We start from the raw sequence: 23,499 nt of genomic DNA on the forward strand, positions 1-23,499 counted from the left end.
CGGAGCTTCTCCGGATTTAACGGCGGCGACCATTCCCGGCTGCTGCGATCTCCATCCGTCTGTTCCCACTTTCTCTCTCTCCCTCTCCCTCTTTCCTTCTCTCTCTCTCTCTCTCTCTCTTTCCTTCTCTCCTTCTCTCCCTCTCTCTCTCTCTCTCTCCTTCTCTCTCTCTTTCCTTCTCTCTCTCTCTCCCTCTCTCCCTCTCCCTCTTTCCTTCTCTCTCTCTCTCTCTCTCTCCCTCTTTCCTTCTCTCCTTCTCTCTCTCTCTCTTTCCTTCTCTCTCTCCCTCTTTCCTTCTCCCTATCTCCCCCACCTCTCTCTCTCTCCTCTTCCTCTCTCTCCTTTTCTCTTTCTCTCTCCCTCTCTCCCTCTCCCTCTCTCCCTCTCCCTCTCTCCTTCCTTCTCTCCCCGTCTCTCACGCCTCTCTCTCTTCTCTCTCTCCCTCTCCCTCTTTCCTTCTCTCTCTCTCTCCTTCTCTCTCTCCTCTTTCCTTCTCTCTCTCCTCTTCCTTCTCCCTATCTCCCCCACCTCTCTCTCTCTCTCTCTTCTCTCCTCTCCTCTCTTTTCCCTCTCCCCCTTTCCTTCTCTCCTTCTCTCTCTCTTTCCTTCTCTCCCCCGTCTCTCACGCCTCTCTCTTTCTTTCTTTCTCTCCCTCCCTCCCTCTGCCCCTCTCTCCCCTCTCTGTCTTTCCCTCCACTAACCCCCCCCCATCGCCCTACCCTCCCTCTCTTTCCCACCGTCTTTCGTTGGAATGAAAGACTCCTCCTCCTCTCCCCTTCTCCTCCTTCCCCCACCCACCCCAGCTGCCTCCTACCTGGCCGCTGGAGGTCCAAGCGCCAGACACAAAAGAGGGAGGGGGGGGCTAACGAGACGGAGACGGGCGGGCATCCAGCGGGCACCGTCCGGATGGCAGGCGGGACCCCTCCTCCGGCTGGGCTCTGCCCGCCGCTCTCTTGCTCTCCTCGCCCCCCCTACTCGCCCCCCCACCCAAAGGCGCACGGCTGGCCCTCACCCACCCCTCTCCCCTCCTCCCGGCCCGGCTGCACACACGTCAGGACGGCCGAGATGCTGAGAGCGAGGGTGGCCAGGGTAGGGAGGGAGGGATGGAGGGAAGGTGGCAGGGGGGCGGGCAGGGAGAGGGGCGACGCCTCCCGGCCGCTAAGACAGAACCAGGAGCGTCGCGCTCATCCTGCAGCACCCCCTCCCCAGCCTTCCGCTGTCTCCCCCACCACCCACCAAGTGGTCCGGACCCCTCCCCGCCTTCTCGCGCGCTGCCCCTGAGCAAGAATGGCGCAGGCTAAATGTTGGCAGGGGTGGGGAGGAGGGGGGAACCGGGGATGGAAGGGAGGGAGGGAGGGAAGGAGGGGAGGGGGGGAATCCCTGGCCCCTCCTATGGAGGCGGCTAGAAACCGCAGAGAACCAGCCGCCTGGCCTTCCTCCTCCTCTTCCTCTCCACACCCCTTCCCGGGTACCACGTCCCCCGCATGGATAAATGCCAGGTTCACTTCTCACCTAGCCCGCTTCCCTGCCACTTGGGTGTCGGACTCGCCTCTGAGCATACACAGAACGCCCCGCGGAAGAAGCCGATCGGCCCATCCGTAATATCTATCTATCTATCTATCTATCTATCTATCTATCTATCTATCTATCTATCTATCTATCTATCTATCTATCTATCTATCTCTCCTGTCTATTATTTTTATTATTTTTGTCATTTTTTTTCTCTCTCTCTCTGTCTCAATAATTGTGTGGTATCTATTCTCTCTCTCAACTACCTACCTACCTACCTACCTAAGGAATCCATCATCCATTGATCCATCCATCCATCCATCCATCCATCCATCCATCCATCTATCATCTATCATCTCCTGCATTTATTATTTTCATTAATTTTGTCATATTTTATCTCCCTCCCTCCCTCTCTCAATAATTTCTCTGTCTCTCTGTTATCTATTCTCTCTCAACTATCTATCTATCTATCTATCTATCTATCTATCTATCTATCTATCTATCTATCTATCTATCTATCTATCTATCTATCTATCATCTATCATGTCTATCATCCATCCATCCATCTTATCTATCATCTACTATCATTATCTATCTGTCTGTCTGTCTGTCTATCATCCATCCTATCTATCATCTATCTACTATTCTTTCTATCTATCTATCTATCTATCTATCTATCTATCTATCTATCTATCTATCTATCTATCTATCTATCTATCTATCTATCTATCTATCTATCTATCTATCGATCGCCAGAGGGAGTCCAGATCGGGATAGGATCAAGGATCCCTCTGTCGATCTGCTCCAGTGCCCTGTCTGGAGATCTAGCTGTCTGGTTCTTTATTATAATCCTTGCCTAGGACCCCCCACTCATACTGAGCTCTTTGAAGAAAGCCAGCTACCTTTGGGCTCAGCCGGGGAGGGTCCCAGGGGATAAGCCAGATTACCCCCCCCCCTTCCTCCTCCAGATGGCTTCGGTGGGGCCCTAGAGCAGGAGCAAGGAACCTGTGGACCTCCAGATTTTGCAAGTCCGGGGGGGGGGGGGAGAGAGAGAGAGACTGCACAAACGGGAGGAATGCTGGGAGATGTAGTTCCAGGACCACCTGGTACCTCTGAAGGAAGAAAGAGATAAAGCTGCCCTGATGGTGTTCCCCAGTTGGGTAATGAGATGTCTGCAATGGAAAAAACCAAGCTCAGAGAACACTAAGGATCCTACAGTAGTAGTAGTTGTTGTTGTTGTTGTCTTCCTCTTCTTTGTCCTCCTCCTCCTCCTCTTCCTGTTCCTCTCCACAAACTCCATCCCTTCTGCCACTGATTATGTTATCTTGTTTGGTAATTAAATGTCTGCAAGAAAACAGCCAAACACAGAGAGCACTAAAGACCCTACAGTCGTCGTCCTCCTCCTCCTCCTCCTCCTCCTCCTCCTCCTCCTCCTCCTCCTCCTCCTCCTCCTCCTCCTCCTCCTCCTCCTCCTCTTCCTCCTCCTCCTCCTCCTGTAATCACTCCCTTCTTCTAGCACTGATGATATTATCTAGTTGGGTAGTGAAACATCTGCAAGAAAACCACCAAGCTCAGAGAACCCAAAGGAACCCCCAATCCACCTCCTTCTCCTCCTCCTCTTCACACACGCCATCCCTTCTAGCACTGATGATGTTATCCAGTTTGGTAATGAAACGTCTGCAAGACAGCAAGAGACAAGCACAGAGAGCGCCCTCCATTTCTTGGCCAAGAAAACCCCACGGCCATTCTGGGCATCTTGTGGTGGCTGTCATTTTGCCTCCCATATTAAGGGGATACCCTTTGATTGACCCAGAAGGCCAGGCGCGTAACCAGGATATTTTAAAAGCACAAAAAACCCAAAAGAAATTTAAAAAAAAAATTAAGCTAAAGGAGAAAGCTTGGGTCAAGAGAAGCTGATGGATGCTTCTCCAAAATGGTTTTGATTGATGCAATTGGTTTACCTCAATTGCACAATTTTGCAGCAAATGATACGGGGGCGTCTTTCCAAGTGTTATTCTGCTTTCCTACCACCTCGGCTGTATTTTTATTTTCTATTTAGTGCAAGAAAGAGCAAACAGGACCCCAAAGAACAACGACGGGGAGGTGGGGGGGGGTTCTGTGTGTGTGTTTCCAGACCTCTGGTGCAGAAATTGACTGCTGGAATAAAATATCTATCTATCTACCTACCTACCTACCTACCTACCTACCTACCTACCTACCTACCTACCTACCTATCTATCTATCTATCTATCTATCTATCTATCTATCTATCTCTATCATCTATGATCTAGCTCTTCTGTCTATCTGTCTGTCTGTCTGTCTGTCTGTCTATCTATCTATCTATCTATCTATCTATCTATCTATCTATCTATCTATCTATCTATCTATCTATCTATCTATATCTTTCTATCTCTATTTCTGTCTATCTGTCTATCTATCTATTTATCTATCTATCTATTTATCTATCTATCTATCTATCACTATCTATCTCTAATCTATTTATCCTATCGTTATCATTATCTCTATCTCTATCATCTACCATTTTATATATATATATATATTCCCTTCCTATCATTCTATCTCTATATATCTATATCTATCATCTATCTCTATCATCTACCGTATCATTATTTTAACTTTATTACTTGTATTTTTACAATTTATATTGATTTTGTTTCCTAGTATGATTTGATGGCTTATTTGTACCCTATGACTGTCATTAAGTGTTGTACCTTATGATTCTTGACGAATGTATCTTGTCTTTTTATGTACACCAAAGCAAATGCACCAAAGACAAATTCCTTGTGTGTCCAATCACACTTGGCCAATAAAAAATTCCTATTCCATTCCATTCCATTCCATTCCATTCCATTCCATTCCATTCTATTCTATTCTATATATCTATCTCCATCCTCTCTATTATTCTCTCTCTTTATCTATCTATTCTTTCTATCATTCGCTATCATCTATCATTGTCTATATCTATATCTAACTATTCTCTATTTATTATTCTTTATCTATCATTATATCTATCATTATAATTGTCTGTCCGTCTGTCCGTCCGTCCATCCATCCATATCTATCTACTGTGTTTCCCCGAAAATAAGACCCTGTCTTATATTTTTTTGAACCCTGAAATAAGCGCTTGGCCTTATTGCCATGTGCTCAAAAGCCTGATTGGGCTTATTATCAGGGGATGTCTTATTTTGGGGAAAACAGAGTATCTATCTATCTATCTATCTATCTATCTATCTATCTATCTATCTATCTATCTATCTATCTATCTATCTATCTATCTACCTATTTAGCTAACTTTCATTGTCTATCTATCTATCTATCTATCTATCTATCTATCTATCTATCTATCTATCTATCTATCTATCTATCTATCTATCTTCCCAGCTGCCTTTCGACAAGCACAGACCCTGGGGAAGCAGACAGAGAAGGTCACACCTCACAGTGATAGGACCATGGCAAAAATGGTCGTAAAAATCAGTTGCGGTCCCATGATGCCTCACTTAGAAACCACAGAACAACATATTTTCCAGTTCCCTATTACAGTTGTAAGTTAAGGGCTTATCTGTAATTTCCGGAACCGAGTTGTGGGTTGCACAAACACAATCAGGGAGAAGAGCAGGAAATCCGTGCGAGAAACTGCACTGCTCATTTATTCAAATCCAAGACGGTCATTTAATTTTTACCTGGAGGAAAATTTTTTTAGAGAAACCGGACCCCAGTTTTTGTTTTTGCTTTTCCTTCGCTTGGGCAATTCCTGCACCTTTGCTTTCCAGGGGGTGTTTCGTTATCCTGTTTTTCAGATTGTGGCTCCTGTTGCTGTTAGTACTTTAGGGGGAAAAAAATAAATCAATTCACGCCCAACATCTGCAGAGCTAACCTGGCCATCACACAGGTTAGGAAGATTTCCGTTTCTGCAGAATGAGTGAGGGGGGGAAATCCCTTTGGCCCCAAGTGTGGGTTGCTGACTGCTGCTTCTGACGAGATTAGACCATGATTACACCACGCACGAAACCAGGCCGCCAATTGTCTGCATTTTCCTGTAATGCACTAAGAAGAAGGATAAGATGAAGGATGAGCCAGAAGGCTAAGGAGGGACTCGTAGCTCTTTAGCGCCTCCTGCCGGCCCAACGTTTCAGTAAATAAAGATAACTTAAAACTGGCATTAAGGTAAAAAGGTAAAGGTTTCCCCTTGCACATCTGTGCTAGTCGTTCCCGACTCTAGGGGGCGGTGCTCAGCTCCGTTTCAAAGCCGAAGAGCCAGCGCTGTCCAAAGACGTCTCCATGGTCATGTGGCTGGCATGACTCAATGCCAAAGGCGCACAAAACGCTGTTTCCTTCCCATCAAAGGTGGTCCCTATTTTTCGACTTGCATTTTTTACCTGCTTTCGAACTGCTAGGTTGGCAGAAGCTGGGACAAGTCACAGGAGCTCACCCCGTTACACGGCGCTGGGGATTCGAACCGCTGAATTGCCGACCTTTCGGTCGACAAGCTCAGCGTCTTAGCCACTGGGCCACCGCATCCCGGAAAAAACTGGCATTACAGACCCCAAAACATCATGTCAGGCCTGGAAACCATACTAGACTTTAGGGTTCCAGACGCTGCCACATTTTTCCCCTGAGGGGAAGAAGGGGGGTTGAGGGGTATGGTAACATTCTTCAAGCGGTCAAGGTCGGATGGTGTTCACATCTGCAGGAAGAGTGGCGAGAGGATATTCGAATGAACTGGGAGAACGTGGGACCCTGTGACCATCAAAGGGGTCAGGGGGGGTGGGACTCTTGGGGTTTGTATAACTGGGAAAAGAATCCGGAAGTTCAGTTTTGGAATTTCACTCATCGTGTGCCAGTTTCCTCATGCTAGTAAAGAACTCTGAAAAAACAATGGCTTCTGAGTTTTTTTTATGCAGAAGAGGTTTTTCTGGAACCTTGACATATCAGTCTTCCTAAATACTATACAGAAATGTAGTCCTCGACTTGATTGAACCCAACATTTCTGTGGTTGAACTGCTGAGTTTCGCCCCATTTTACAACCTCTCTTGCCACCGTTGCTGAGTGAATCGCTGCAGTGGTTAAGTCGGCAACACGGTTGTTAAGTGAATCTGGCTTCCCCATTGATTCTGTTGGTTAGAAGGTCGCAAAAGCAAATCCCATGACGGCAGGACAATGCAACCGTCCTAAATGCAAGTCGGTTGCCAGTCAGTGGACTGTGGGAATGCGGCAACGGTCGTAAGTGTGAAAAACGGTCCTAAAGTCGCTTTTTTTCAGCGCCGTTATAACTTTGAACGGTCGCTAAATGTTGTAAGTTGAGATCTACCTGTGTCACTTTAATATTCCCCTTGAAATATGTTTTTTTTTTCCAAGAGGCAATTGACATTCTTGTTTTTTCGTTGAAGACGTTTCACTTCTCACCCAAGGAGCTTCTTCGGCTCTGATTGGATGGTGGGGAATGGAAGGATTGATATTCCTTGCAGAATGAATATCATGCGCCTGTCTTCTACAGGGAAAGGAAGCAGGGGTGGGATTCAGCCGGTGTCGTATCCCACTCCTCCGCTGACGGCCGGGTCAGGGAAATCCGAATCAGGCGTGCCTCTGCAGCTCTGCCAAAGTCCTAGCAAAGTCCTCAGGGCAGGCAGGAGACCAGAAAGTGACTTCAGCAAGATATGTTTAGACTTTGCCTGACTCAGAGAATGCCAGAAAGCAGATCCTTTATATAGGCCATGGGGTGTGGCTCCATGACTCAGCACTTATCCAGGCCTGCCCCTCCCTTCCTTCTGTCGCCGCCGCCTATCAATTCTTCTGAAGCGAGGGTCACTCCAGTCTGCAGCTGTTGGTAATTGACCTTCCTCAGGCTCACATGCTGTGGGGGAGGGGGAGGGGTCTAGTTGCTCCGTTTGCCTGGGCATGGAGCCAGAGCTGGGGGCTGGAGGCACTTCTTCCTCCTCGGCCTGTCTGGGCATGGAGCCAGGGCTGGGGCCGGGAGGCATACTAGGACATTCCTCAGCGTTCGGAAGCAGATAAGAAGGCCCCGGCTGCGGTGAAAGCGGGCGAGACACAACAGCCGGTTCGAGAAAACCGGATGTTAATTTTAATCTGGTTCGCCAAACCGGTAGTTGTAAGAACTGGCTGAACCCACCCACCCTGACCCACCCCTCCCAGGAGTCACCACACAGCCCGTTTTGGATGCCAAGTAAGTACAGAGGCTCTTGGAGGGTGAAAAATGGGCCCACCGGAAGTTCTGGAAGTTCGGAAATGGGTCCATTTCCGGAGGGTCTCTGGAGCATGTGGAGGCTGTTGTCGCCCTCCCAGAGGGTCGAGGAAAGCCTCCGGAGCCTGGAGAGAGCAAATAATGGGTCTACCGGAAGTTCTGGGAGTCTGGAAATGGGCCCATTTCTGGCCTCTGGAGAGCCTCCAGAGCCTGGGGAGGCTGTTGTCACCTTCCCAGAGGCTCAAGGAAAGCCTCCAGAGCCTGGGGAGAGCAAAAAATGGATCTATTGGATGTTCCAGAAGTCCGAAAACTGGTCCGTTTCTGGCCTCCGGAAGGCCTCTGGAGCCAGGGGGAGGCCATTTTTGACCTCTTGGAGGCCCAAGGAAAGCCTCCAGAATCTAGGGAAGGTGAAAATACCCAACCCCCCCGCCATGGTGCAGGAGGCTGAGTAGACCCCACCCACCATGGCCACACCCACCCAGCAACCCGGCAGAGAAACAATTGATAAAATTTCTGAATCCCACTTCTGGAAGGGACCCAGGGCAGAAAACATCCTGCAGCCAAGAAGGCTCCACACCCATTTTGTACCACACAGGTGACCCTGAAGACACAGATAAACCTCTCCAAGCGGCCTCAATGACCCTCTAAAAGGATGCAAATGACCAGCTGTCTGCAAGGAGTATCCTCACTGTCCAATCCAGAGCTGAAGAAGCTTCTTGGATGAGAAGCGAAACGGCTTCAAAGAAAAACCAGAAAGTCCAGTAGTCTCTTGAAAAAAGTAGCACCTTTGGGACAACCATAACCTGGATGATGGAGAATCTCCAGAGACCCTCGAAGTACAGCTTCATATATCTGCCAAATGTTGGAAATGTAATCAGATACCGGGCACATACAATCATATGTGGTGGACATGTGTAAAGGCCAAAAAAAAAAAAAAATACTGGAGGAAAATACATACATGGTTAGAAAACATGTTAAAACACCACATAGATTGTAAACCAGAAATATTTCTGTTAGGCATAGTACCAGAAAAATATGATAAAGGAAATATATATTTAATATTACATGCCGTGACGGCAGCAAGATTTGTATATGGGTAACAGTGGAAAAACAAGGGACCACGCGTAGAAGAAGGGAGCAATTAAAAAAAAATACTGGATTGTGCAGAAATGGATAGGTTTACATTAAAGATAAAAGATAAAGAAGATACAGAATATTTTCAAACATGGCAATTATTGCAGAATCCTCATTCCCTCTGCACTCCTGGGGGAAAGATATTGCAAAATCCTCATTCCCACCCCACTCTGGGGCCAGCCAGAGGTGGCATTTGCCGGTTCTCCAAACTACTCAAAATTCCCGTAATTACGGATTGTACAGTCATAGAGACTAAATTAATATTGGACTTAATATCAGCAGCGAGACTTTTGGTGGCGCAATGTTGGAAGAAATAAGAATTGCCTACAATTGAAGAACGAACACTCAAAGTTTCAAATTTGGCAGAAATGGCAAAAATTTCTGCGTACCTGAAAGATTATTCACAGGAACGATATATAGTAGAATGGAGAAAATGGACTGATTTTATTCAAAACAAGTATCAGACTAAAAAAGTATCAAATAGCTTATGAGTGATTGTAGGAAATGTATTTGTGTATTTGTTTAAAAGGGAAAGGGGAGTTAAGGGAGCAAAGGGAGAGAAGAGATTATGGGTTATGGTTTTTGTAGTATTTTAGCGTATGCTTGTTTTTTGTTTTTTGATTTGCATTTATATCCCGCCCTTCTCCGAAGACTCAGGGTGGCTTACACTATGTCAAGCAATAGTCTTCATCCATTTGTATATTATATACGAAGTCAATTTATTGCCCCCAACAATCTGGGTCCTCATTTTACCTACCTTATAAAGGATGGAAGGCTGAGTCAACCTTGGGCCTGGTGGGACTTGAACCTGCAGTAATTGCAAGCAGCTGCTGTTAATAACAGACTGCATTAGTCTGTTGAGCCACCAGAGGCCCTCTGTTAGATGTTATACCCTGTATTTTGCTCTGGGAAGTCTCCGGGGGTGGGGGGGAGGGTGAAGGGGAAGGGGGAAGGGAGGGGGGGAGGGGGGAAGATAATTGTTAAAAAAAATTCATTGTAAAAGTTTTTCAATTAAAAAAAAAAATTCCCGCTGCCGGTTCTCCAGAACCTGCTGGATTTCACTCCTGCTCTTGACCGCCTCCCGTCCACCTCACACAGGAGCAAAAGGCTCATAGTCTGATATTATTGGGTAGCTGGTCTGACTATTGTTCTCCCCCAGCCAATCAGGGAAGGCAAAACCAGACCCTCATTTGAATGCAGGAAACTATATCAGGGGGCGCCTGGAGTGAGACCCTCCTGATTGCTAAAGACCAAGGAGGAATGAGAAAAGTAGCCCTACCGAAAACCTGGCTCTTCTCAGAATGCAAAAGAGGACGTATTTGATGAGTAGCAGGTGGTGGAGGAGGAGGAGTCAGAAAAGGAGGAGGAGCAAAGTGAAAAGGAGGAGGAACCCAGTGAAAAGGAGGCAGAGCCGAGAGAGCAGGAGGAGGAGGAGGAGCCCTTTGAGGAGAAGAAGACCTTGGAGGACATTGGTCAGGAGAAGGAAGAAGTTACCGGTCAGATCCAAGAAACATATATGCGTCATAAGATTTCCCAAACGAGGCTATCGGATGAATTGCCCGCTCATGTCTTGGTGTTTTGACCGGTGGATACAGGGCAGCAGGATTCCGTTCCAAGTGGCCAAACCTCACCCGTCGTGTAAGAAAAGTGGCCCCTGCCTTAGGATGCCCTTCCGACTTAGACGTAGGCCCAAGAAGAGGCCCCTCGCCCAACCTCGCCGCTGCCCGAATTTCTTACGCGCGGCCTTGAGGGAGATGGCCAAGAAGGAAGGGGCGAAGCGGACGCTGGCGTCGGCCACCAAGAAGCGAAGGCGTTACTCGGACGATGAGGTCTTCTACAAGTTGGCCAAGTCTCTGTCGATGAAGAGGAGGCAAAACCGTGCCAGTGTGTCCGATAGAAGGCCCGAGGCGGTAGCCCCCGGGGTGTCTCAACCGACTGGAGAAACTTAAAAGACACCTGCCTCTCTCTTCTTTGAGGAACGTGCAGGAGGACCAACGTGGAGAAGAGAGAGAGAGAGAAAGAGAAAAAGAGAGTGAGAGAGAGAGAGTGAGAGAGAGAGAGGAGAGAGACAGAGAGAGAGAGAGAGAAAGAGTGAGTGAGTGAGTGAGAGAGAGAGAGAGAGAGAGAGAAATACGTCAAGAACTTGCCCTACTCCAAAGATCCAGCAACCATCAAGAGACCATCTGGGCTGAAGGAAGGACCTTTTCCCTGAACCTTTTCCAACTAGTTGTATCTACAGCTTGAAGGCAAGGAAGAAGCAAGTACGCAACTGGAGGAGAAACTATCTCCCTTAGTCCTGGCTGCAGTGAGATCGTTGTCGCCAGCGGTGGTCTCCCAAAAAAGGAACTTTTTTTGTTTTTGTTTTTGGGAAATATAAATAAAACTGGATCTTTTGCAACATGGACGCTGCATTCTGGGATGCCCAGGGGCAGCGGGGCGGGTGTTTTTTTTTGTGTGTGTGTGTGTAGAGGCACTTGCCCACCCGCCCTCCCTCCATTGCCCCCAATACGTGAGTTCAGGGAGAGTTTTAATAACTCTTTGCAGATTCGGTGCAAGTTTTCTAATACGTGGTTTGCCAAGTCAGAATTGGTTTGTGGTCGGGTTGTTTTGTCTTCAAAATTCTGCTCAGTACAGATAGTCAGTCACTTACAAACAGTTCGTTTAGTGACCAAAGTTACCACAGCACTGAAGGAAGTGAATAGAATAGAATAGAATAGAATAGAACGTTATTGTTAACTTTAAAGTTACATTAATCAGCATAAAGTGGTCCTCACACTTACGACCGTTGCTGCATCCCCATGGTCACGAGATCAAAATCCAGACACTTGGCAACTGACTCATGTTCATGACGGTTGCAGTGTCCCAGGGTCATGTGATCGATCCCCTTTTGTGACCTTCTGATGAGCAAAGGTCAATGGGGAAGCTAGATTCCACTTAAACACCATGTGACTAACTTAACAACGGCAGTGATTCACTTAACGGTGGCCAGAAAGGTCGTAAAATGGGGTAAAATTCACGTAACAAATGCTTCGCTCAGCAAGAGGAATTTTGGGCTCAATTACAGTTCAGGTTGAGAATGATCTGTGTTTATTTCTCTGAACATGGAAACGTTTTCAGCCAAGAGGACCAAAACCACAGGTGAAATACTGCCGGCTTTATCCGGCTCGTGGGAATCAATAGTGCCGGCGGCCGATAGTTCGGCGAAACGGTAGTGCCGGTGGAAGGAGGCTCCAATGCCCAAAACCAGGATGTTGTCATGTCCCGGTTTTGACCATCTGCGCAGGATTTGCGCATGCCCAGATGACGGTGTGAGTGCAGACGACGTGCACCACAGCGAGCCGGTATTAAAGGTAAGTACATTTCACCCCTGACCAAGACCGGTGGTGGGATTCAACCGGTGTAACAACTGGCTCGCTTCACCCGTTTTGCGTGCAATTGCTCGTTTTTTTCACGCACACACCTAACACATGGTCTGCGCGCAGGTGCAGTACTCTTGAAAACAGCTCCAAAACTAACCTCCTGCTGAAGCTCCGGTGAATAGAACAGCTGAGGCGAGGCAATCTGCCTATCAGCTGGGCTTCAAACAAAATATAGGTCAGTATAGTACAGGGGTGGGTGGGCAGATGGGCCCAGCTGATCATCGGAGCGAACTGGTTCGCTCTCAGCTGATTTTCGGAGCTACCGGTTTACCAGAACCGGCTGAATCCCACCCTTGACCAAGACTCCTTCAAGAACAGGTATATTCAGAATATCTCTCTCCAGTCTGATATAAATTCCTATTGTTTCAGGGCAATAACCCTACCCCTTTGTGTCAGGCACAAAATCCCCAAAGCTTTAACCAAAAACTGTCTACTATTGACCTCACCCCATTCCTAAGAGGTCCGTAAGGGGCGTGCATAAGAGCACAAACGTGCCTACCGTTCCTGTCCTATTGTTTTCTTTCATTATATCCAATTAATATAGTTATTGCATGCTTATGCTTATATATATATATATATATATATATATGCTTATATATTATATAGTTACTTTCATGCTTATGCTTATATATACTGTTGTGACAAAATAAATAAATAAATAAAAATAAATAAATAAACAATCCATTAGATTGCAGCATAGATGATTTATTCAAGGCTGCGCAGAAGATTCTGGTCAACTAAAATTCAACACTAAATTGGCATCAGATAAGGATCAATGGGAATTCAGGCTTTGGAACCTTTGTGGCAACATAAAAGACTTTGAGCTGATGATGTGCTTAACTCCACCCCAGCTCTGCCTGTCCTCCTGCTACTACTACATTGGGAGTTGCTATACATGCACGATGTATGTATACACCGTGTATACACGGTGGCTCAGGGGCTAGGACGTTGAGCTTGTCGATCGAAAGGTCGGCAGCTCAGCGGTTCGAATCCCTAGTGCTGCCGTGTAACGGGGTGAGCTCCTGTTACTTGTCCCAGCTTCTGCCAACCTAGCAGTTTCGAAAGCACGTAAAAATGCAAGTAGAAAAAATAGGGACCATCTTTGGTGGGAAGGGAACGGCGTTCCATGCACTTTTGGCGTTGAGTCATGCCGGCCACATGACCATGGAGACGTCTTCGGACAGCGCTGGCTCTTCGGCTTTGAAACGGAAATGAGCACCATCCCCTAGAGTCGGGAACGACTAGCACATATGTGCGAGGGAAACCTTTACTTTAACCTTTTTATACATGCACACCAATTTTGTTTGTTTTTCTCTTTAGCATTGGCGTCAAACCGAAGCAATCTGTTGGTCTTCCTTGCCCCAATTGTTGAGCGGATTCTTTTCCAAACTGAATTAACAACTCCACGTTGTGCCGTCCTTTGCTTTTTGAACCTTAAATCCACCCGTTTGAAGTCATCTATTCCCCTTTCTCATCTCAAAATGTTAAAAAACAAAACAAAACCCAGCCCCCTCTAGTTAATCCTTCAAAAATTTTAGCAAGGGGTTCTCTGCCTGGTTGCTGGGTGGGTCTGGCCATGGTGGGAATGGCTTAGTCAGCCTCCACAGCAGTGGGGGGGGGTGTTTCTACCCTCCCCAGGCTCCAGAGGCTTCTTTTGAGCCTCCGAGAGGGCAAAAGAGGCCTCCCCAGGCTCCGGAGGCCCTCTGGAGGCTGGAAACAGTTCCATTTCTGGCCCTCCTGAACTTCTGGTAGGCCCGTGTTTTGCCCTTCCGAGCCGCTGAACATGCCCTGAACTCACCTGCATCCAAATCGGGCCACGTGGGGATACCTGGGAGGGGATGGCGGGGTGGGCGGGGCCAGCCAGGAGTGGGATTTAGGGGTTCCCCCGAACTGCACAGAATCTTAGCTAGAGGTTCTCCCAAACCCCTGGTCCCACCTAAATTCATCCTATTGACCCTAAAACGTTAATTTTTAATATTTTGATTTTTTGGGGAAAGAATTCACGAGATAGCGAGTTGCGTTGCAAAAGATCCTGCTTTTATTAGGATTTACGAGATGGATATCCTTGAGGAACGGGGAGATCGATAGGACGAAGAGATATTCCATTGTCGCTATGATAGGATGGGAGATCTTCTTCTTCTTCTTGTGGTGCTACTTGGTCTCCTTTTCTCCAGGTGGCAACAATTTCACTGATAGTTCAAATAATGTTTTCTCCCCCACTTCTTTCTCTTTTAAGGATTGATAAATACTAATTTCATCAAAAACTGGGTACAGGATTGAAACGTTGAGTGCAGGTGGCCCCTTTATTAGTGGATCTTTTGTGGTGGTTAAGTGGCTTCTTGGTCTTCTTCTATTCTTCTATCTCGGCTCTTCTTGAAGCTTGCTTTGACGTGCCGAGAAGAAGTGAGGGCTGTTCATTTAGCTGAAGGCTTCTTGCAATTCACTGGCAGTTGGTTGGGGTATCGCAGGAGGGTGGGGGGCTAAGTCTCCCACCTCTCCGTCAGTAGGGGAGCCATCTGCATCTTCTGATATGGAGGAACGGTTGGCCAACCGGTAGAAGATCTCATTGTCAGAGTATCTTCTCCTCTTCCTGGCTGGTTCCACCACCCACTTGGCTCGTTTTTTTCTGGCCACTTCTCGGAGCGTGGCTCTCAAAGCTCCTCGGACAAAGGGCTGTGGCTTTCGTTGCCGGTCAAGCCTGAGAGAGAAATTCTGGTGAGTGTCGGCTATGCAAGGGCTCAGAGAATGTCTACTCTTGTGCAAGGCAAGGACATCATCCCGCATCTTCCTGTTGAAATACCAGGACATCAGAGGGCACGAGGTTAAATAGCTACTCCTCGGAAACCTTATAATGCACATGTTCCTCTTGGGTTTGGCATGGAGCCTGCCACGTTTGATAACGATCTTGGCTGGTTTCTTGGGCCGGGTCCTTCTCAGAACCTCGCTCTTCCTCTCTCTTTTGACAACAGCCATGGCTTGTGATGTTGACGTCAGCACAACTGAGTTGACCCACCTGCGAATGATGAAGACCAGCTCTGAGCCCTGCCTTTATATAGTGGTCAGTATTCAAATGAAGGGGTGGTTCCAGAGACTCTGATTGGTTGAAGTGGAACAATAGGCCGTTTTCCCAATAATGCCATCTATGAGGCGTCGGCCCCCGATGCAACCAAACTTGAGCAGCTACTGAGGGAGAGATTGAAGGTGGAGTGGAGGATTTGAGGGGTCGCTTGCAAACCTCACGCCCATAAAATCCGTCGGCACAACTAAGTCTGGCGGTTACGCCACTTCCTTGTTCTGTTTCTCTTGTACCGTGGAGGACGTGAATTGAAGCCAGATCACCCAAAGGGTTTTCAGCCAGAGGGTCTATTTTTGTAGATCTGCAAAATGAGAAGGGTGGAAACTTGTAGGGTTTTTTTTTTCACTTTGTTGAACTACAACTCCCAGAATACCCAAGCATCATGTCAGGTGTGCAAAAGAGTGCTTAATAGCCATAAACATGACCGCATCTGGTAATTGGTGCGTCTTTACTCAGCACTGCTCACTTTATTTTCCTGTCGAACACGGCTGTCTTAAGTCTTGATACATTAATTTTCAGATCCAGTGGGCAATCTAGCTGATGTTCGTTGCAAATCATTTGGGTCTTAGTCAGTTGTAGCATCACATGCATACAACGGTACATGAGCATCCATTGTCATCAACCATTTGTAAGAACATCAGAAACATTTATTTAGATATATATTTAAATAACCGAGCGAATCTCACATCTTCTTGAATCACTTAGTAAATGTGTTGTTTCTCTTCTCTTCCTTTATATATATATTAAATATATATATATATATGCAAGGGGTCGTGGTGGGTCAGCAAGTGAGATGTCGGAGCTTGTCAGCCGGAAAACAGACAGCCTGGGTTCAAGACCCGGGTTCCGCACAATGCATTGAGCTCCCATTCCTTGCTTCAGCTCCTGCCCACCTAGCAATTCGAAAGCATGCAAGTGCAAGTAGATGAATAGGTACCACTTCGGTGGGAAAGGAGCGGCATTCCATGTGACTTTGGCATAGATAGCCATGCTGGCCACAACCACGACCATGGAAAATGTCTTCCAGGACAACTCTGGCTCCCTCGGCCACAAAACGGAGATGAGCACCATTTGTCTTAATGTGGGATGGTAAAAACGGTAAAAGCAAACTAGAGAATGTGGACCATCGAAGTTGACACCAGCCATCAAAAATGATACCGGGCAGAGTATCCAACAACTCAAAGAAGTAGTGCAAGAGCGGAAGTATTGGAGAGACCTGGCCTATAGAGTAACCAAAAGTCGGACAATGGATTATTATTATTATTTCTTCTTCTTCTTCTTCTTCTTCTTCTTCTTCTTCTTCTTCTTCTTCTTCTTCTTCTTCTTCTTCTTCTTCTTCTTCTTCTTCTTCTTCTTCCTTCTTCTTCTTCTTCTCCTCCTCCTCCTCCTCCTCCTCCTCCTTTCTTCTTCTTCCTTCTTCTCTACCTCCTCCATCATCATCATCATCATCATCATCATCATCAAATAACCAAGGTGACCTCACACATCTTCATGAATCATTTAACAAGCACAACATTCATGTTCTTGCACCCTTTATCTGCTATTCTAACCGGACAGAGCAACCTTCTTAAACTCCGAATTTGCCCAAACCTTCCTCATTCAAGCCTAATCGCTTTATTGTGCGTTTCCTGGAATCAACGAACCCACAATAAACTTACTTTTTCACATTTCTCAACAACCGAAGAGCAAGGATTGAGCGGCACGCCCTTGGGTCATCCGCTGCGCGCGGCGCGCCCTGAATTTGATTTCATTTGATCAGGATTTTGACAAAAAATATTTTCCCAGGCACGGGAAACACCCTCCCTCACAGTTGCCAGCAGGTTTTGCATTCAGCCCGTTGACCACAGCTTTCTCCCAATTGTCAATCACAAAAATGCAGCCTTTACCCGCAGACATGAAAACCCATCTCAGCAAGAACCTGGAAGCAAATCTGTGTTAATTACAGCCTTACACTTCCAGCCTTACTGGCATTTTTTTTTTTTGATATTTCCGCATCATTGCTATTTCTAAGAGGTCTGTAAGGGGCGTGCATAAGAGCACCAGCGTGCCTACCTACCGTTCCTGTCCTAATGTTCCCTTTGATTGTATTTAAATAACTAAATCTGTTTATTATTAATTTTTTTTGGGGGGGGATTTATATCCCGCCCTTCTCCGAAGACTCAGGGCGGCTTACACTATGTCAAGCAATAGTCTTCATCCATTTGTATACTATATACAAAGTCAACTTATTGCCCCCCAACAATCTGGGTCTAAATAAACATTATTATTAAATAAATTTATTAAATAAATTATTTATTTAAATAAATAAATCTGCAAATAAAAATATTTACAGATCCCTCACATCCTGGACATAAACTGTTTCAACTCCTACCCTCAAAACGACGCTATAGAGCACTGCACACCCGAACAACTAGACACAAGGACAGTTTTTCCTCGAAGGCCATCACTCTGCTAAACAAATAATTCCCTCAACACTGTCAAACTATTTACTGAATCTGCACTACTATTAATCTTCTCATCGTTCCCTCCACCCATCTCCTTCCACTTATGACTGTATGACTGTAACTTTGTTGCTGGCAATCCTTACGATTTATATTGATATATTGACCATCATTTGTGTTGTAAATGTTGTACCTTGATGAAGGTATCTTTTCTTTTATGTACACTGAGAGCATATGCACCAAGACAAATTCCTTGTGTGTCCAATCACACTTGGCCAATAAAAATTCTATTCTATTCTATTCTATTCTATTCTATTCTATTCTATTCTATTCTATTCTATTCTATTCTATTCTATTCTATTCTATTCTATCCAATTCGTATAGTTATTTCATGCTTATATTTATATATACTGATGTGTTTGACAAATAAATAAATAAAATAAATACTTGCTGACCTCCTTTTCATCGGTTCCCCCCCCCCCTGCCGCCCGAATGAACATTTATAGCATTCATTCCAATTTCCCCCTTTGACATTACCAGAGTTTTTCTCATGCAGATCCCCAAAACTCCTTTCCCACCCCTCAAAAAAAATAATCCCATTTGTCTTGAATGTTAATTTGACTCCATTTGTGGGGCATCTTTTTTGGCAGACTTCAAAACAAAATCAGCTGGCCATTTTTTGGGCCTCTTTTAATTCCACTTTTATTGATCGGAACGTTCTCTTTGGATTTAGAAGAACGAAGGCAGAAGTCGTAAGAAGAGGAGGATTCACAACCGGTTGAATTTCAACTTTGGGTACTTCCTCGTCTTCCCGCAAACATCAGAATTGCATTTTATCAACAGCGAATTTGTCGACAATAGAAACATGTCCAGATTGACCTGGGATTAGAGTTTTCTGGGCAAGAGACGACTCATGGACGTTATATCCATAACCAGGTCTTTCAACAAAATTATGGTCCTTCTGAGCCAAGAGTTGGGAGGGACCTCAGAGGTCTTCTAGCCCAACCCCATGCTCAAGCAGGAGACCCTAGATCATTCCGGACAAATGGCCATCCAAACTCTTCTTTAAAAACCTCTGAAAACGATAAAACCATGGAGAAAGAACACAATAAACTTAACAACTTGCACCTGTCGTAGTCAACGTTTGGTTTGGTTCTGCAACCCAACAAGACAGACACAGACTTCAGAGGATCATTAGAACTGCAGAAAAAACAATGACTACCAACCTGCTTTCCATTGAGGACCTGTATACTGCACGAGTCAAAAAGAGGGCTGTGAAAATATTTACAGACCCCTCACATCCTGGACATAAACTGTTTCAACTCCTACCCTCAAAACGATAACTACAGAGCACTGCACACCAGAACAACTAGATACAAGAACAATTTTTTACCGAACACCATCACTCTGCTAAACAAATAATTCCCTCAACACTTTCAAATTAGTTATTCAGTCTGCATTACTATTATTAATCTTCTCATTGTTCCCATCACCCATCTCCTCCCACTTAGGACTGCATGACTGCAACTTGTTGCTTGCATCCTTACAATTTATATTGTTTCCTAGCATGATTCAATTGCTTATTTGTACCCTATGACTATCATTAAGCGTTGCACTTTATGCATCTTGACGAACATTATTTTGTCTTTCTATGTACACTGAGAGCGTATGCACCAAAGATAAATTCCTCGTGTGTCCAATCACACTTGGCCAATAAAGAATTCTGTTCTGTTCTATTCTATTCTATTCTATTCTATTCTATTCTATTCTATTCTATTCTATTCTATTCTATCCAATTCGTATAGTTATTTCATGCTTATATTTATATATACTGATGTGTTTGACAAATAAATAAATAAAATAAATACTTGCTGACCTCCTTTTCATCGGTTCCCCCCGCCCGAATGAACATTTATAGCATTCATTCCAATTTCCCCTTGACATTACCAGAGTTTTCTCATGCAGATCCCCAAAACTCCTTTCCCACCCTCAAAAAATAATCCCATTTGTCTTGAATGTTAATTTGACTCCATTTGTGGGGCATCTTTTGGCAGACTTCAAAACAAAATCAGCTGGCCATTTTTTGGGCCTCTTTTAATTCCACTTTTATTGATCGGAACGTTCTCTTTGGATTTAGAAGAACGAAGGCAGAAGTCGTAAGAAGAGGAGGATTCACAACCGGTTGAATTTCAACTTTGGGTACTTCCTCGTCTTCCATAAACATCAGAATTGCATTTTATCAACAGCGAATTTGTCGACAATAGAAACATGTCCAGATTGACCTGGGATTAGAGTTTTCTGGGCAAGAGACGACTCATGGACGTTATATCCATAACCAGGTCTTTCAACAAAATTATGGTCCTTCTGAGCCAAGAGTTGGGAGGGACCTCAGAGGTCTTCTAGCCCAACCCCATGCTCAAGCAGGAGACCCTAGATCATTCCGGACAAATGGCCATCCAAACTCTTCTTTAAAAACCTCTGAAAACGATAAAACCATGGAGAAAGAACACAATAAACTTAACAACTTGCACCTGTCGTAGTCAACGTTTGGTTTGGTTCTGCAACCCAACAAGACAGACACAGACTTCAGAGGATCATTAGAACTGCAGAAAAAACAATGACTACCAACCTGCTTTCCATTGAGGACCTGTATACTGCACGAGTCAAAAAGAGGGCTGTGAAAATATTTACAGACCCCTCACATCCTGGACATAAACTGTTTCAACTCCTACCCTCAAAACGATAACTACAGAGCACTGCACACCAGAACAACTAGATACAAGAACAATTTTTTACCGAACACCATCACTCTGCTAAACAAATAATTCCTCAACACTTTCAAATTAGTTATTCAGTCTGCATTACTATTATTAATCTTCTCATTGTTCCCATCACCCATCTCCTCCCACTTAGGACTGCATGACTGCAACTTGTTGCTTGCATCCTTACAATTTATATTGTTTCCTAGCATGATTCAATTGCTTATTTGTACCCTATGACTATCATTAAGCGTTGCACTTTATGCATCTTGACGAACATTATTTTGTCTTTCTATGTACACTGAGAGCGTATGCACCAAAGATAAATTCCTCGTGTGTCCAATCACACTTGGCCAATAAAGAATTCTGTTCTGTTCTATTCTATTCTATTCTATTCTATTCTATTCTATTCTATTCTATTCTATTCTATCCAATTCGTATAGTTATTTCATGCTTATATTTATATATACTGATGTGTTTGACAAATAAATAAATAAAATAAATACTTGCTGACCTCCTTTTCATCGGTTCCCCCCCCCCCGCCGCCCGAATGAACATTTATAGCATTCATTCCAATTTCCCCCTTTGACATTACCAGAGTTTTTCTCATGCAGATCCCCAAAACTCCTTTCCCACCCCTCAAAAAAAATAATCCCATTTGTCTTGAATGTTAATTTGACTCCATTTGTGGGGCATCTTTTTTGGCAGACTTCAAAACAAAATCAGCTGGCCATTTTTTGGGCCTCTTTTAATTCCACTTTTATTGATCGGAACGTTCTCTTTGGATTTAGAAGAACGAAGGCAGAAGTCGTAAGAAGAGGAGGATTCACAACCGGTTGAATTTCAACTTTGGGTACTTCCTCGTCTTCCCGCAAACATCAGAATTGCATTTTATCAACAGCGAATTTGTCGACAATAGAAACATGTCCAGATTGACCTGGGATTAGAGTTTTCTGGGCAAGAGACGACTCATGGACGTTATATCCATAACCAGGTCTTTCAACAAAATTATGGTCCTTCTGAGCCAAGAGTTGGGAGGGACCTCAGAGGTCTTCTAGCCCAACCCCATGCTCAAGCAGGAGACCCTAGATCATTCCGGACAAATGGCCATCCAAACTCTTCTTTAAAAACCTCTGAAAACGATAAAACCATGGAGAAAGAACACAATAAACTTAACAACTTGCACCTGTCGTAGTCAACGTTTGGTTTGGTTCTGCAACCCAACAAGACAGACACAGACTTCAGAGGATCATTAGAACTGCAGAAAAAACAATGACTACCAACCTGCTTTCCATTGAGGACCTGTATACTGCACGAGTCAAAAAGAGGGCTGTGAAAATATTTACAGACCCCTCACATCCTGGACATAAACTGTTTCAACTCCTACCCTCAAAACGATAACTACAGAGCACTGCACACCAGAACAACTAGATACAAGAACAATTTTTTACCGAACACCATCACTCTGCTAAACAAATAATTCCCTCAACACTTTCAAATTAGTTATTCAGTCTGCATTACTATTATTAATCTTCTCATTGTTCCCATCACCCATCTCCTCCCACTTAGGACTGCATGACTGCAACTTGTTGCTTGCATCCTTACAATTTATATTGTTTCCTAGCATGATTCAATTGCTTATTTGTACCCTATGACTATCATTAAGCGTTGCACTTTATGCATCTTGACGAACATTATTTTGTCTTTCTATGTACACTGAGAGCGTATGCACCAAAGATAAATTCCTCGTGTGTCCAATCACACTTGGCCAATAAAGAATTCTGTTCTGTTTTATTCTATTCCATCTTCCATTCCATTCCATTCCTATTCTAATTCTATTCCATTCCATTCATTCCAATTTCCCCTTGACATTACCAGAGTTTTCTCATGCAGATCCCCAAAACTCCTTTCCCACCCCTCAAAAAAAATAATCCCATTTGTCTTGAATGTTAATTTGACTCCATTTGTGGGGCATCTTTTTTGGCAGACTTCAAAACAAAATCAGCTGGCCATTTTTTGGGCCTCTTTTAATTCCACTTTTATTGATCGGAACGTTCTCTTTGGATTTAGAAGAACGAAGGCAGAAGTCGTAAGAAGGAGGATTCACAACCGGTTGAATTTCAACTTTGGGTACTTCCTCGTCTTCCCGCAAACATCAGAATTGCATTTTATCAACAGCGAATTTGTCGACAATAGAAACATGTCCAGATTGACCTGGGATTAGAGTTTTCTGGGCAAGAGACGACTCATGGACGTTATATCCATAACCAGGTCTTTCAACAAAATTATGGTCCTTCTGAGCCAAGAGTTGGGAGGGACCTCAGAGGTCTTCTAGCCCAACCCCATGCTCAAGCAGGAGACCCTAGATCATTCCGGACAAATGGCCATCCAAACTCTTCTTTAAAACCTCTGAAAACGATAAAACCATGGAGAAAGAACACAATAAACTTAACAACTTGCACCTGTCGTAGTCAACGTTTGGTTTGGTTCTGCAACCCAACAAGACAGACACAGACTTCAGAGGATCATTAGAACTGCAGAAAAAACAATGACTACCAACCTGCTTTCCATTGAGGACCTGTATACTGCACGAGTCAAAGAGGGCTGTGAAAATATTTACAGACCCTCACATCCTGGACATAAACTGTTTCAACTCCTACCCTCAAAACGATAACTACAGAGCACTGCACACCAGAACAACTAGATACAAGAACAATTTTTTACCGAACACCATCACTCTGCTAAACAAATAATTCCCTCAACACTTTCAAATTAGTTATTCAGTCTGCATTACTATTATTAATCTTCTCATTGTTCCCATCACCCATCTCCTCCCACTTAGGACTGCATGACTGCAACTTGTTGCTTGCATCCTTACAATTTATATTGTTTCCTAGCATGATTCAATTGCTTATTTGTACCCTATGACTATCATTAAGCG

The sequence above is a fragment of the Ahaetulla prasina genome, chromosome 15, assembly GCF_028640845.1.
Source record: "Ahaetulla prasina isolate Xishuangbanna chromosome 15, ASM2864084v1, whole genome shotgun sequence".
Classification (NCBI taxonomy): Eukaryota; Metazoa; Chordata; class Lepidosauria; order Squamata; family Colubridae; genus Ahaetulla; species Ahaetulla prasina.